General features: G+C 39.0%; 1 protein-coding gene across 2 annotated transcripts in view; it reads left to right on the top strand.

Annotated features, from left to right (window-relative positions):
• The first annotated feature begins 6,059 nt into the window (after positions 1-6,059).
• Positions 6,060-17,291, top strand: part of LOC145256299 (organic anion transporter 3-like) — a 324,435-nt gene continuing 313,203 nt past the window's right edge. The window contains exons 1-2 of one of the 2 annotated variants that reach the window (XM_080115028.1): positions 6,060-6,508; positions 9,943-10,318. The gene's annotated coding sequence lies outside the window, so the exon portion shown is untranslated. Of the gene's footprint in view, positions 10,319-17,291 lie in introns of both variants that reach the window. The other variant, XM_080115027.1, reaches the window with a different exon arrangement.

Genomic DNA, 17,291 nt, shown 5'->3' on the forward strand with positions numbered 1-17,291 from the left:
GAATAGATATTTATAGTGTCTGAAGTCTATGACATGTTACAAGGCAATGTAACGTGAGCAACGAAGTAAATAATTATTTCAATATTAAAGGTTAATTTCAATGTTTATTTACCAAGCGAAGAAAAAAAACGAGATTTATCTCTACAATCTGAGAAATTCATAACACTTACCATCTTGTACGACACATAGGCTTCCTTCAGTCTTAACAGACCATGGATACCCACTGCAAGGGTGCCTGCGCGTAAAATTTGTGTGGCAAGAGTTGCGCAATTACAACCACGCCTCTCCTGAGTCAACATTGTTGCATACCAGTGGCAAGTTGAGTTACAAGACGACTGGAAACAATGCCGAGATAAGCGGAGAGCACATACAGCGCCTAGAAGTCCCAAATGGTCACCCATCTGGTATTAGCCAGGCTCAACGTTGCTTAACTTCGGTGATCAGACGAGAACCGGTGTGTCAACGTGATTATGGCGTATATTGTACGACACATAATGTTTGAAAATGAACATAATTAAAAATTACTGAAATTCCTTCAACATTGTCACTACTTTGTTAGGTCATTGGCTCGTGTTCACGATGTTTCGAGACAAAACTTCATTGTTATAGCTTTCAAGCATAATCATTTTCTCACGCAGTGCTTCAAGCAAATTATAACATCATTGTCGGATATTTATACGTGGAACGATCAATTTGTCGCCTTCAAGAAAATCACACTGCAGCTTCATTTTGAAAAAAAATAATTCAGGTAACTTGATTGTGTGTACTAGAGCTTACATCTATTCAATGTAGCCGCCTTCACCTTCAATCACTGCCTCGATACGAGTCCAGAACTAGGACCATGCTTTTTCCACAAGCGCCGGTGGGAGCTAAGCGAATACTTGGCGGATGTCAACGATCAGGTTGGCTTTGGTATTGTCGGAGGTCATGTTGGTGATGTTCTTAAAGTATGACCAAACGAAGTAGTTCTGCGGGTTCGGGTGGGGGGGGGCAGTGAGAGAAAGGTATAAAGTCGTAGCACTCCTTCTGAAGACAAGCCTGAGTCGCTTTGAACTTGTGGGCCAGCGCCGAGTCCTGTTGCCACACCCAGGATCTGCCAGCGGCCACCTGATTGCACCAGGGAATCACCACATTCTTCAGCACATCCAGGTGCACTTTGGTGTTGACTTTCAAGCCGACTTCGAACAGTGGGGTAGCATAATGTGACCCTCACTTGAAACCACACCAAAGACCATCAAGCATTTAACCGTCCAGATTTGAATTTTGAGGGTGTTGGCAACGGTTTTATCGTCATAAATCTATCTTGATATTCGTTTATTACAGAAATACGACCAAAATGTTTCCCTTTCAATAAAAGTTTTGGAGTCATCGCTATAGATGGCCCTCGGAATTCCATATTGATTTGTGAAGCGAGCCAGAGCTTGAAAGAAGGATAGCACGCTCATGTCCGGACCCACCTCTATATGGACGGCTCTCACATTCAGGCAAGTGAAAACTAACAAATACATTTTTCTCTCAGAGTTTCTCTCTTTCACCAAGACATGGCCAGTGAAGTCAACGCCTGTATGCTGGTAAGGCATTTCAAAATCAGCACGAAGAGCCAGTAGACTACCCATGGCATTGGGAAGCACCGGTCTGGAATTGTATCTCTTACATCTTGCACAAACTACCAAGACCTTATTTACCCCTTGTCTACCTTTATATGCGGCAAATAAATAACTACCCCATTACTTCGTCTGATGGGGAAGGTCTCCTAGCGGCTTCGGCTGCAGGGCGACAGGGTAGTACACGTCAAGGATTCGTCACTTGACACTCAGCCCGACAGGTGAGGGACCAGACTGAGGTACACCGCGTGGGTAATACCTAGGAGGTCCACCCTCCCAGACCTTGCCACCGGGCTTTCCGGTAGGGCAAGTTTATTGCTTGCTGCCTGTGGCGCCCCGACCGAGGAATGCCGACGGGGTTACCTAGGCAATTTTTAAAATTGCAGCAGTGCCCCTTCTTTAGGGGAGCCTGCGGGGTTCCCACTTGCCGGCCTTGTGCCACATTTTGCTGATGTGGGTAGCAATTAAATATTTACCCCATTACAAGTCCAAAATATTGCAACAGAACCTATGGGTAGGTATGATAGAAGGGCATTCTTTGCCCATGACCAGTGAATAGTTCATCGAAGCATGAGCCATCCGTCGGCAATGTTCATTTAAGCTATTATATTAAGATAATATAATTATCATATAAGCTATTGATATTAAGATAATTTGGTGGGAAAGGAAATAAATACAATAAGTTTTTTTGTTTTTTTTTGTAACTTGGTTTTAAAAAGTTTTTATTGCTAACATTTATTTTCATAAACGCTCGCCACACCTCACAACCCTAATTCCGACCGGTGTGGAAAATTTTTTTTTTTTTTTTTTTTTTTTTTAAATTTTATTAAAATTTCCATTGGAAACCGACGATATGGATTTCATTTAAACTTCGTTTGACCTTGGCACGTGCAGACAACACACACACACACACACACACACACACACACACACACACACACACATAAGACTCGCTTGACACCAAGCTGGAAGAAGCGAGAAAGGTGAGGGGAGGAAAGAGAGAAAGGGTCGTGTTCCCTGCACGTGCCGAACTCTAACGTAAGTTAAATGAAATCGATTAAAAATGGCAAAGTTGTGTCTGAACTTTTTATTCTATGAAACTTAAGATTAATAAAACGAAATAATCGTGACTCGTGGAAATATTTCGCATTCAATAGAACAAAGCGAAGAAGTAGTGAACAAATAAATATATAAGAAAATGAATGTTACCAAAGGCAAGATAAGTTACTCTTCTCCCTACCTAGATCACATATTTGTTGTTTTAGCTTATTTTAAATCGTTTATTTAACACAAACAAAAGTAGCGCACAGTTTTAAGTTAGAACAAGAAAGAAATGCCTGACATTTTACAGTCATCTTGTGAGACTCGATAATCGCTCCAAACTCGACAATTAAGCAAAATACTGCTAGCAACACATCCAATAAATGTCAGCAAACGTTCGAACATGTTTTAACAATTTTCTTACTTTCTTTTTCACATTAGCGAAACTCTCATCAGAGCAAAAGCGAAAATGAGAAGCAAGCGCAAACGAAGAAGTCGGTTCTTTATCGTTGAGCAAAAAAAAAAAAAAAAAAGAAAAAGAGTCTCTAATCTAATAGGCCCCGCCCCCGCGCTATAGGCCAATCTCCAACGTCTGTCCCATCGCCTCAGTGTTGCATCCCTGTGTCTGACTTACAAGTACTTTAATGAGATGTGCTCTTAATGTAGAGAGGGGCATGTTAAATATTCTGTATCCAATAATTTATTTATAATAATTCTATCCAATAATTTAATAAGCAAAATATATGATAAAAACTGAATTTAATTTGAAAATTTCATCCAAAAATATCGCAGAAGTTTTCCAATCTCTCCATGATAAAAACGGCTTTCTGAAAAAACAAAAAAAAAAAAACAAAAAAAAAAACACCCTCAACCTAGAAAGCCGTTCTTTATATGGAGAGATTGGGAGGGGCATTCCGAAAGTCGTTCTTAAAATGGGGAGAGGAGGGCGTTTTGTAGATATTCCACACTTTCACCTAACAATTTAATAAAAAACATCAAATGTTAAATAAAAATAAATAAAAATAAAATAAATAAAAATAAAATAAATAAAAATAAAAAATCAAATCAAAAAACAATCAATGTGTAGTATCTGTTAACGAAAATTGTGTGTTTCTCTGGCCCTTTAAAAGATTTCGTTTTAATTAAGGGGACCCGCGAAAATTCCACGGCGAATATTTCGCAGCAGTTAAAGACAACAAAACGAAAACGGGGCCATCAAACAAATATATAACAAATAAATATTAGCAATGGTAAATTACTCTTCTACCTACCTGGTTAAATTTTTTGTTGTGTCATCTGATTTCAACAGTTTATTTATTTTGTAATAAAATCAGTGCCGAGTCTTAAGTTGGAACAAGAAAAAGAAAGAAAAACGCCTGACATTAGACAGTCTGGTGTGCTCGTGCTCGATCATAGCTCCAAACTCGAAAGTCAAGCAAAATACGGTTAGAAAATCACCTGGTAAATGTCACGGTAACTTTTATAGGGTACGTTTCTAACAGAATTTTGTTTTATTGTCTATTTTTGACCGATTATCGAGATTCCAAGGATGTAAGAGTTACAAAAAGCCGGGACTGCTTAACTGCATGGTCATCATTTTCAATCCACTCATGTCGAACGAACGTGAGAAGTAAAATAGACGGGCCATCAAGCCAGAAATACACTAATGACAGTTTAAAGGCTTCAAAATCGCTTTCGAATTCAACATCAACTGTCGATTTATCTGTCGTATTAATTCGCATCCTAGACTTGATTTAACCCATAAGTGTCGACTCATATATCAATCGAAATATATATCTCAAAAAAAAATATTAGGATTATTTTTATAATAGTAAATTACTGTTTCTTAAATTCCAAATCTATATAAAAACGCGAACTTAATTTTCCATTTCAGCGTATATTTTGTAAATTTAAATCCAGATTAAAAATTAAATTATCGGTACCGTCGGTTTTAAACCTGATATTAGGGGCCGTTCTATAACAATAGGAAATCCTATCTAAAAAAAAAAAAAAAAAAAAGGAGCACGGTTTCTAAACTGCACAAGTATCGAGATTTTCAATGAATTTTTTAAATGTTAAATGACGCTCCTACACTATTAGGACGAAAAACGATTGTTTGTACTTTCTATTTTTTTTTTTTTTTTGTTGTCAATTCTAATAATTAATAATGGTAGCTTCCAAATGAAAAATTGCCGCCATCTTGTTTCAATCGAAACAGAAAAATACCTCCCTTTGGAACTCGTCTGTGTTTTACAATCGTTTTCATCTTTCTTTAATAAATAATTGTCTACCTTATCGATTTTGGTATTTTTTTTTATATAATCATCTCATGTGACATTCCGTATTACGATTTCCGAAATTTCGTCCCAATAGTGAAGAAGCGCCCATTTCAACCAAATAACATGGATTTCAATTTGATAAAACAACTATCTAATAAAAAATGTAATGATTTTTATAAAAATACAGAAAAAAGAACAGTTACTACGTTTGATCTTAAGTCAGAAAGTAATAATTGGTAATTATACATTTATATTACCGTGTTTTTATGTTTGTATTTTTTTTTGTTTTTAGTATTTTCATTTCAGATTCAAGTTTTGTTTTTTTCCTATTATAATTAGACGTATATTTTCTTGTGTCTATAACGTAACTGTTCCTTGCTTTTTCTTTATCAATGTTACAGCATGTTCCAAATATCACATCAATCTATAGAGTGGTTCACTTAAGTGACATTTTAAGTTTTAATTAAAAAAAAAGAACAGATACTACAGTTTGATTTTGTCAAATGTATGGATAGAAATATTTCTTTCCACAGCTCTAGATTCTCGTAACATTTCTTCTTTTTTTTACTTATGGGGGAGGGCAATCTTGACAGCCGTGGGGATCAATTCGTTTGCGATTATATTTCTTACTTTTAAGAGTGCATGCATATATATATATATATATATATATATATATATATATATATATATATATATATATATATATATATATATATTTCTTTTCAAGGGAAATAAGGTAATATATATATATATATATATATATATATATATATATATATATATATGTGTGTGTGTGTGTGTGTGTGTGTGTGTGTGTGTGTGTGTGTGTATATTATATAATTATTTTTTATTTTTTATAACTTTTTAAAGTTTCGGGTGCTAACCCCTCTCTCTCTCTCTCTCTCTCTCTCTCTCTCTCTCTCTCTCTCTCTCTCTCTCTCTCTCTCTCTCTCTCTTTCTCTCTCTTTTCTTTCTTTATCTGGCTTCTCCGTGCCCTTATATATATATAGACAGAGAGAGAGGGAAAAGGGGGGGAAAGAGCGAAAGAGAGGGAGAATATGAGTCTACGCTGTCCTCCACCCTGCTTCCACGTCAACGACGCACACACGCATAAACACACACATAAACACACACACACAAATACTTAAACACACAAACATACACAAACACATCATTTACGTTTGTGTACGTGCGTACGCGCGTGCATGTGAACCAACCGGAAAAGCACACAAGTTTAAACATACACACGCACACGCACGCACACACGCACACATTCACTCTTCAAACCAAACATGTTTAAATCAACCAATCAAAAGGCAGCTACGTTACCCAAACTCCATAAAAGGTAAAAAGGTTGTAACGTCGATTGGGAACTGTTTGATTTTTCCCGGAAAAAATTAACGGTTTTCACGCCGATGGTCAAATATAAAAGACCCCTAAAACGGGCTCCAAATCCATGTTGACCCTGACAGCGAGAAGAGTTTCCAGAAGAATAGATGACCAGCCAGAAGACTCATCTAACACGATCAACTGCCGCTGCTATATTTCTGTGTACTTACTTCTCTGATGTCAAACAAATTTAAGGTAACACATTTTCCTCGTTTCACAATACAAAAAGTAGACGGCGCATTTATTTCAGGTGTATAAACTGCACAACTGTTCAAATGAACGTTTTTAGTATGAGCACAGTTCACAAACGCGTCTAATTTCCTTTCAAATTTCGACACTTGTGTAGTTTACAGGATTTACACGTTTAACGTCTTTTTATATGTAATTTTATATGTTATTATTCAAAATACCGTTAGAAACCCAGCCAATAAATATTAGCGTGACAATTGTGCAGTTTATAGACCGTTCTTTTCTTGGATAGAATATTTCAATATAAATTCAAATTCACGTCTTTTTTTATTAATTTGTATGGTTAAAGCACGCATATAATGTTATTATTTAAGGGAGGTCCGTAAACTGTAGAATTACCGTGACAATTGTGCAGTTTATAGACCGTGCTTTTAGTGGAGAGAATATTTCAATTTAAATTCAAATGAAACCTTTTTTATTAATTTGTTAGATGAAAGCACGCATATAATGTTATTATTTAAGGGCGGTCCGTAAACTGTAGAATTACCGTGACAATTGTGCAGTTTATAGACCGTTCTTTTCTTGGATAGAATATTTCAATATAAATTCAAATTAACGTCTTTTTTATTAATTTGTTAGATGAACGCACGCATATAATGTTATTATTTAAGGGCGGTCCGTAAACTGTAGAATTATCGTTCTTTTCCTGTAAAGAATATTTCAATATAAATTCAAATTAACGTCTTTTTTATTAAACTGTTAGGTGGAAGATAATAGATATTTTAATTTTTAATAAAAAAATGTTGCAGACAGCCAAATTTCTCCAACGGTTTTTTTAATTTTATTTATTATTGTCCTATAACTCTTTGAAATGTTTTGTCATATTCCAAACATCAGATAGTATTCTAAGGTAGTATTAACTAATAGATATTTTAATTTTTAATAAAAAAGACCGCAGACCGCTAAATTTCTCTAACGTTTTTTATTTTATATATTATTTTCCTGTAACTGTCTTTGAAATGTTTTTCATATTCCAAACGTCAGTTAATCTTTGGTACTTATGCAGAGAGTGATCCGGACGTAACTCACCGGACGCTCGGCTAGCCCCGTAACACGACGTCAACAGCCGGAGTTAGCCGAGCGTCGGCGATGTAGTTCGACGGTTTTCAACGAGCGTAGCAGCGTCGCCTATGTAGTTCGACGGTTGTCAACGCTACGCGCGTGCGCGACGCAAGAAAAAAAATTCAAAGCAGCAGACGACAATAAGGAAAAAGAAGAAAAGAAAGTAAAACAGTACAGAATCAGATTTATTTAACAACAACCGTTACAATTTCAGATTTATTTAACAACAACCGTTACAATTTCAGATTTATTTAACAACCCTTAAAATTGCGTACCTATGGAAGGAAATATGAACTTAACATATTTGTCGGAAAAAATTGCAACAGCGGGTGTCCTGGAATTTTGTCAGGAAAGGAGTTTGCTTGCAAAAAAGAAAACCTGTCCCTCATAGTCGTGTGATGCCCTCCAACAGTCTGAGGAAATACCAACAGTAAATATTCCTCGCATTTTTTCTTTTACCAGGTTTTTCCTTAACCAACCACCCAACAAAAAAAAAACGTTTTGTACAAAAAAAAAAAAAAAACAGTTTGCTTGTTACCTTTTTTTCGCTGTTTATTCTTAAAAAAATAAAAAAATAACCCTAACCCTAACCCTAACCCTAAAAAAAACACCCAACAAAAAAAAACATGTTTTGTAAAAAAAACAAATTTTGCTTGTTACCTTTTTTTCTCTGTTTCTTCTTCAAAAAAAAAAAAAAAAAAAAAAAAAAAAAAACATAACTTTCTTGTATATAAAAACACTTTACATTTACAAAAAAAAAAAAAAATACAAAAAAAATTTGTTTTCCGTTACAGTAAATAAAAGTTTTAACAAATTTAACATTAAGGTAGGTTTCTCTTTTCTTGTTATGTTTTCCTCGCCGACGCTCGGCTAACTCCGGCTGTTGACGTTGTTTTACGGGGCAAGCCGAGCGTCCGGTGAGTTACGTCCGGATCACTCTCTGCATAAGTACCCAATCTTTTAACGTAGTTTATTTAATTAATAGATATTTTAATTTGTATTAAAAAGGACACAGATCGCCAAATGTTGGCGAAGTCTCTGTTGAATACGTAAAGTGAAAATGAGTTCAAACTAAAAAATTGGACAAAGTACTCTTAAAAATTAACTTAATATATGTTCCGGTGGTGGGTTTCTTACATTATTGTGTATAATTTTTTAGTTTTAACTCATTTTCCTAAAGTTAATGTCAAGCATGCGAATAGTAAGATTAGTAATTCTGGATGTGTATTTTCGCCCCTAAAGTCCAACCCTATCCTCACCGTGATGGGGGGGGGGGTGTAACGTTGTAGTTTAACAGCTACACGGCTAAATGGGCTCTGGCAAAAAAAAAAAAAATTCAGAAAATGTCGGCATGAGTTTGTTGCGTCCGTCATCTGGTCGTCTTTTTATACGCTTGCATGTGGCGAGCAAAAAGGCGTGAAGGGGGCAGACTGATAGGAGAACAATACCCGGTCTGATCCCAGTTTCCCCGACTTTGCATGCAACTGGTTTTGAGCTTTTCGAAAACTCTTTTCTCGGTGTCGGGGTGTTGACTCCACTTCCAAGTTAACAAATAGCTGCAAGTCTGGGTACGGTCTGATTGGTTCCGAAGCTCTTCCGCTGTGAGGTGCGCTTTCGAATCTCCCGAACGGGGCGACCCTCTAAGCAGGCGACACGTGCTCGTGTTACTATGTAATGCATGCTTGCCTCCACTCGACTCAGGACGACTAGAGTTCAACTAGATTGTGTGCTCACAAGCCGCTTTAAGGCCGCTTTTATTATTCCTACTGTCTCTGAACTCCGAAACGGTATGGTAGTGCAATTATATATGACGGTCCTCCGATACGAAATAGTAGTACAATTATATATGACGGTCCTCCGATATGATTGTAGGAATGCCAGATTTGTGAGCGATCATCGCCATCTTATGAACACAAACTAGTGGTATCTTTACGAATCCTGTCGAGTAGAGAGAACACCTCTGTTTTCTGCTCTGCCTGTTATTCTGAGTAGAAACCGCTTTTTAGGAGATGTTCGCAGCAAAGCTTGTTTTTATATAGTGCCCCTCCTTTCGGGAGTTCATCACCTCGCTGCCCAGACTTGAGCTTTCCCGGGCGGAACCTCTCTTTTTTTTATTTTACTTTTCAGTTTAATAGCGAATGAACAGTCACCAGCAAGTGGTCTGCTTCAACAGGAAGATGAGTATAGTATCACCCTTTCTTCTTTCTATTTCGATTTTAGTCTTTGTGATTTGAAAATTTAATTTAACTGTTTCTATTGTTCCAGCTTTCACGGAGCAATAGATTATCAACACTATGAATATCATCTCTGTTTTATAGATTGGAACAAGCAACGAAATCTAGCAGCATCACCGTTCCTGTCTTCCACATGTCTTCTGCAGTTTGAATCAAGTATTTCTTTCTTTTCGTTCAAGCACATCTGGGTACAATCAAACTCTGTATGATGTATGTCTATCTGTTTCTTCCAACATTAGCATCTCGAAGTCTTGGCAGCAATCATTGTCACAGAAGTAAAGTAAGTATTTTTTTTCCTTCTGTGTGTATATCTTTGTAATTTCAGGTACTCCTCTTGATCATGATGGAAATCTACTATCAGCTGTTGCAAGAACTGTGTGGATTGGAAAAAAACAACTGAATCCAGCAGCATCACCTATCCTGGCTGCCACATGTTTCCTGCAGTTACAGAAGTCCTCAAGTAAGTGTTTCTTTCTTTGTGTTCATGCACATCTGGGTACAATCAATTTCTGAAATATTAGCTTTATTTAAATGAATGCAGTTCTGCTTGTATTTCTTATCAGCTAACTTATGCAACTACAAAAAAAAAATAGTACATGGGTGTTTGATCATAGCCAGAAAGTTGAATATATCATTAAAAAAATTCCATTATGTTAGTGTATCTCTTTATTATATAAATCTAAAAAAACGTTTTTAAATAATTAAAAGAAAAAAATCATCACAGTAAAAATTATATATATGTAACAAAGAACACAAACAAACATGAAATTGCCATGAGTTTTAGCAAGAAGCAGAAAAGAGAAAAAGTGGAGATAACACCAGGGAAGTAACAGGTAAGAATGTTCTTCATTTCTTTTATTCCTTGTCTCGAATAGCACATAGATTTTTTTCATGTGGCAATTAAAAAAAAATAATCCAAGTCAAAAAATTGATGGAAAAAGTAGGCATGAAATTTCAATTAAGCATTAAAAAAATAACTTCTAATAATTATGTGATCTATATACAAATTGTCTCCTTTGAATATATATATATATATATATATTATACTGTTGGTAGAATTTTTCAGTAACTCATAACAACACAATATGTCATTCCAAAGAGTGCTCAATGCATGAAACAGAGCAATATATTGATTGTTGGAGAGCTATTGGCTACACATTAGCAAACGTGGTTCAATGACCCCCTAGCAGGGAAAATTACCTCATCCGGCCAAAAACAATCCCATGGATGGTTTTTGGCCTGATGAGGTGATTTTCCCTGCTAGAGGGTCATTGAAACACGTTTGCTAATGTGGTTTTTGGTCTGATGAGGTGATTTTCCCTGCTAGGGGGTCATTGAAACACGTTTGCTAATGTGGTTTTTGGCCTGATGAGATGATTTTCCCTGCTAGAGGGTCATTGAAACACGTTTGTTAATGTGGTTTTTGGCCTGATGAGGTGATTTTCCCTGCTAGGGGGTCATTGAAACACGTTTGCTAATGTGGTTTTTGGCCTGATGAGGTGATTTTCCCTGCTAGGGGGTCATTGAAACACGTTTGCTAATGTGGTTTTTGGCCTGATGAGATGATTTTCCCTGCTAGAGGGTCATTGAAACACGTTTGTTAATGTGGTTTTTGGCCTGATGAGGTGATTTTCCCTGCTAGGGGGTCATTGAAACACGTTTGCTGATGTGGTTTTTGGCCTGATGAGATGATTTTCCCTGCTAGAGGGTCATTGAAACACGTTTGTTAATGTGGTTTTTGGCCTGATGAGGTGATTTTCCCTGCTAGGGGGTCATTGAAAAACGTTTGCTAATGTGGTTTTTGGCCTGATGAGGTGATTTTCCCTGCTAGGGGGTCATTGAAACACGTTTGCTAATGTGGTTTTTGGCCTGATGAGGTGATTTTCCCTGCTAGGGGGTCATTGAAACACGTTTGCTAATGTGGTTTTTGGCCTGATGAGGTGATTTTCCCTGCTAGGGGGTCATTGAAACATGTTTGTTAATGTGGTTTTTGGCCTGATGAGATGATTTTCCCTGCAAGAGGGTCATTGAAACACGTTTGCTAATGTGGTTTTGGGCCTGATGAGATGATTTTCCCTGCTAGAGGGTAATTGAAACACGTTTGCTAATGTGGTTTTTGGCCTGATGAGATGATTTTCCCTGCTAGAGGGTCATTGAAACACGTTTGTTAATGTGGTTTTTGGCCTGATGAGGTGATTTTCCCTGCTAGGGGGTCATTGAAACACGTTTGCTAATGTGGTTTTTGGCCTGATGAGATGATTTTCCCTGCTAGAGGGTCATTGAAACACGTTTGTTAATGTGGTTTTTGTCCTGATGAGGTGATTTTCCCTGCTAGGGGGTCATTGAAACACGTTTGCTAATGTGGTTTTTGGCCTGATGAGATGATTTTCCCTGCTAGAGGGTCATTGAAACACGTTTGTTAATGTGGTTTTTGGCCTGATGAGGTGATTTTCCCTGCTAGGGGGTCATTGAAACACGTTTGCTAATGTGGTTTTTGGCCTGATGAGATGATTTTCCCTGCTAGAGGGTCATTGAAACACGTTTGTTAATGTGGTTTTTGGCCTGATGAGGTGATTTTCCCTGCTAGGGGGTCATTGAAACACGTTTGCTAATGTGGTTTTTGGCCTGATGAGGTGATTTTCCCTGCTAGGGGGTCATTGAAACACGTTTGCTAATGTGGTTTTTGGCCTGATGAGGTGATTTTCCCTGCTAGGGGGTCATTGAAACACGTTTGTTAATGTGGTTTTTGGCCTGATGAGATAGTTTTCCCTGCTAGAGGGTCATTGAAACACGTTTGCTAATGTGGTGTTTGGCCTGATGAGATGATTTTCCCTGCTAGCGGGTCATTGAAACACGTTTGTTAATGTGGTTTTTGGCCTGATGAGGTGATTTTCCCTGCTAGGGGGTCATTGAAACACGTTTGCTAATGTGGTTTTTGGCCTGATGAGGTGATTTTCCCTGCTAGAGGGTCATTGAAACACGTTTGTTAATGTGGTTTTTGGCCTGATGAGGTGATTTTCCCTGCTAGGGGGTCATTGAAACACGTTTGCTAATGTGGTTTTTGGCCTGATGAGGTGATTTTCCCTGCTAGGGGGTCATTGAAACACGTTTGTTAATGTGGTTTTTGGCCTGATGAGATGATTTTCCCTGCTAGAGGGTCATTGAAACACGTTTGCTAATGTGGTTTTTGGCCTGATGAGATGATTTTCCCTGCTAGAGGGTAATTGAAACACGTTTGCTAATGTGGTTTTTGGCCTGATGAGGTGATTTTCCCTGCTAGGGGGTCATTGAAACACGTTCGCTAATGTGGTTTTTGGCCTGATGAGGTGATTTTCCCTGCTAGGGGGTCATTGAAACACGTTTGCTAATGTGGTTTTTGGCCTGATGAGATGATTTTCCCTGCTAGAGGGTCATTGAAACACGTTTGCTAATGTGGTTTTTGGCCTGATGAGGTGATTTTCCCTGCTAGGGGGTCATTGAAACACGTTTGTTAATGTGGTTTTTGGCCTGATGAGGTGATTTTCCCTGCTAGGGGGTCATTGAAACACGTTTGCTAATGTGGTTTTTGGCCTGATGAGGTGATTTTCCCTGCTAGGGGGTCATTGAAACACGTTTGCTAATGTGGTTTTTGGCCTGATGAGATGATTTTCCCTGCTAGAGGGTCATTGAAACACGTTTGTTAATGTGGTTTTTGGCCTGATGAGGTGATTTTCCCTGCTAGGGGGTCATTGAAACACGTTTGCTAATGTGGTTTTTGGCCTGATGAGGTGATTTTCCCTGCTAGGGGGTCATTGAAACACGTTTGCTAATGTGGTTTTTGGCCTGATGAGGTGATTTTCCCTGCTAGGGGGTCATTGAAACACGTTTGCTAATGTGGTTTTTGGCCTGATGAGGTGATTTTCCCTGCTAGAGGGTCATTGAAACACGTTTGTTAATGTGGTTTTTGGCCTGATGAGGTGATTTTCCCTGCTAGAGGGTCATTGAAACACGTTTGCTAATGTGGTTTTTGGCCTGATGAGATGATTTTCCCTGCTAGAGGGTCATTGAAACACGTTTGCTAATGTGGTTTTTGGCCTGATGAGGTGATTTTCCCTGCTAGGGGGTCATTGAAACACGTTTGCTAATGTGGTTTTTGGCCTGATGAGGTGATTTTCCCTGCTAGGGGGTCATTGAAACACGTTTGCTAATGTGGTTTTTGGCCTGATGAGGTGATTTTCCCTGCTAGAGGGTCATTGAAACACGTTTGTTAATGTGGTTTTTGGCCTGATGAGGTGATTTTCCCTGCTAGGGGGTCATTGAAACACGTTTGCTAATGTGGTTTTTGGCCTGATGAGGTGATTTTCCCTGCTAGGGGGTCATTGAAACACGTTTGCTAATGTGGTTTTTGGCCTGATGAGATAGTTTTCCCTGCTAGAGGGTCATTGAAACACGTTTGCTAATGTGGTGTTTGGCCTGATGAGATGATTTTCCCTGCTAGAGGGTCATTGAAACACGTTTGTTAATGTGGTTTTTGGCCTGATGAGGTGATTTTCCCTGCTAGGGGGTCATTGAAACACGTTTGCTAATGTGGTTTTTGGCCTGATGAGGTGATTTTCCCTGCTAGAGGGTCATTGAAACACGTTTGTTAATGTGGTTTTTGGCCTGATGAGGTGATTTTCCCTGCTAGGGGGTCATTGAAACACGTTTGCTAATGTGGTTTTTGGCCTGATGAGGTGATTTTCCCTGCTAGGGGGTCATTGAAACACGTTTGCTAATGTGGTTTTTGGCCTGATGAGATGATTTTCCCTGCTAGAGGGTCATTGAAACACGTTTGCTAATGTGGTTTTTGGCCTGATGAGATGATTTTCCCTGCTAGAGGGTAATTGAAACACGTTTGCTAATGTGGTTTTTGGCCTGATGAGGTGATTTTCCCTGCTAGGGGGTCATTGAAACACGTTCGCTAATGTGGTTTTTGGCCTGATGAGGTGATTTTCCCTGCTAGGGGGTCATTGAAACACGTTTGCTAATGTGGTTTTTGGCCTGATGAGATGATTTTCCCTGCTAGAGGGTCATTGAAACACGTTTGCTAATGTGGTTTTTGGCCTGATGAGATAGTTTTCCCTGCTAGAGGGTCATTGAAACACGTTTGCTAATGTGGTGTTTGGCCTGATGAGATGATTTTCCCTGCTAGAGGGTCATTGAAACACGTTTGTTAATGTGGTTTTTGGCCTGATGAGGTGATTTTCCCTGCTAGGGGGTCATTGAAACACGTTTGCTAATGTGGTTTTTGGCCTGATGAGGTGACTTTCCCTGCAAGAGGGTCATTGAAACAGGTTTGTTAATGTGGTTTTTGGCCTGATGAGGTGATTTTCCCTGCTAGGGGGTCATTGAAACACGTTTGCTAATGTGGTTTTTGGCCTGATGAGGTGATTTTCCCTGCTAGGGGGTAATTGAAACACGTTTGTTAATGTGGTTTTTGGCCTGATGAGATGATTTTCCCTGCTAGAGGGTCATTGAAACACGTTTGCTAATGTGGTTTTTGGCCTGATGAGATGATTTTCCCTGCTAGAGGGTAATTGAAACACGTTTGCTAATGTGGTTTTTGGCCTGATGAGGTGATTTTCCCTGCTAGGGGGTCATTGAAACACGTTTGCTAATGTGGTTTTTGGCCTGATTAGGTGATTTTCCCTGCTAGGGGGTCATTGAAACACGTTTGCTAATGTGGTTTTTGGCCTGATGAGGTGATTTTCCCTGCTAGAGGGTAATTGAAACACGTTTGCTAATGTGGTTTTTGGCCTGATGAGATGATTTTCCCTGCTAGAGGGTCATTGAAACACGTTTGTTAATGTGGTTTTTGGCCTGATGAGGTGATTTTCCCTGCTAGGGGGTCATTGAAACACGTTTGCTAATGTGGTTTTTGGCCTGATGAGATGATTTTCCCTGCTAGAGGGTCATTGAAACACGTTTGTTAATGTGGTTTTTGGCCTGATGAGGTGATTTTCCCTGCTAGGGGGTCATTGAAACACGTTTGCTAATGTGGTTTTTGGCCTGATGAGATGATTTTCCCTGCTAGAGGGTCATTGAAACACGTTTGTTAATGTGGTTTTTGGCCTGATGAGGTGATTTTCCCTGCTAGGGGGTCATTGAAACACGTTTGCTAATGTGGTTTTTGGCCTGATGAGATGATTTTCCCTGCTAGAGGGTCATTGAAACACGTTTGTTAATGTGGTTTTTGGCCTGATGAGGTGATTTTCCCTGCTAGGGGGTCATTGAAACACGTTTGCTAATGTGGTTTTTGGCCTGATGAGGTGATTTTCCCTGCTAGGGGGTCATTGAAACACGTTTGCTAATGTGGTTTTTGGCCTGATGAGGTGATTTTCCCTGCTAGGGGGTCATTGAAACACGTTTGTTAATGTGGTTTTTGGCCTGATGAGATAGTTTTCCCTGCTAGAGGGTCATTGAAACACGTTTGCTAATGTGGTGTTTGGCCTGATGAGATGATTTTCCCTGCTAGAGGGTCATTGAAACACGTTTGTTAATGTGGTTTTTGGCCTGATGAGGTGATTTTCCCTGCTAGGGGGTCATTGAAACACGTTTGCTAATGTGGTTTTTGGCCTGATGAGGTGATTTTCCCTGCTAGAGGGTCATTGAAACACGTTTGTTAATGTGGTTTTTGGCCTGATGAGGTGATTTTCCCTGCTAGGGGGTCATTGAAACACGTTTGCTAATGTGGTTTTTGGCCTGATGAGGTGATTTTCCCTGCTAGGGGGTCATTGAAACACGTTTGTTAATGTGGTTTTTGGCCTGATGAGATGATTTTCCCTGCTAGAGGGTCATTGAAACACGTTTGCTAATGTGGTTTTTGGCCTGATGAGATGATTTTCCCTGCTAGAGGGTAATTGAAACACGTTTGCTAATGTGGTTTTTGGCCTGATGAGGTGATTTTCCCTGCTAGGGGGTCATTGAAACACGTTCGCTAATGTGGTTTTTGGCCTGATGAGGTGATTTTCCCTGCTAGGGGGTCATTGAAACACGTTTGCTAATGTGGTTTTTGGCCTGATGAGATGATTTTCCCTGCTAGAGGGTCATTGAAACACGTTTGCTAATGTGGTTTTTGGCCTGGTGAGGTGATTTTCCCTGCTAGGGGGTCATTGAAACACGTTTGTTAATGTGGTTTTTGGCCTGATGAGGTGATTTTCCCTGCTAGGGGGTCATTGAAACACGTTTGCTAATGTGGTTTTTGGCCTGATGAGGTGATTTTCCCTGCTAAGGGGTCATTGAAACACGTTTGCTAATGTGGTTTTTGGCCTGATGAGATGATTTTCCCTGCTAGAGGGTCATTGAAACACGTTTGTTAATGTGGTTTTTGGCCTGATGAGGTGATTTTCCCTGCTAGGGGGTCATTGAAACACGTTTGCTAATGTGGTTTTTGGCCTGATGAGGTGATTTTCCCT

This window comes from Euprymna scolopes, chromosome 32, assembly GCF_053919585.1.
Source record: "Euprymna scolopes isolate OS-2025 chromosome 32, ASM5391958v1, whole genome shotgun sequence".
NCBI classification, from domain to species: domain Eukaryota; kingdom Metazoa; phylum Mollusca; class Cephalopoda; order Sepiida; family Sepiolidae; genus Euprymna; species Euprymna scolopes.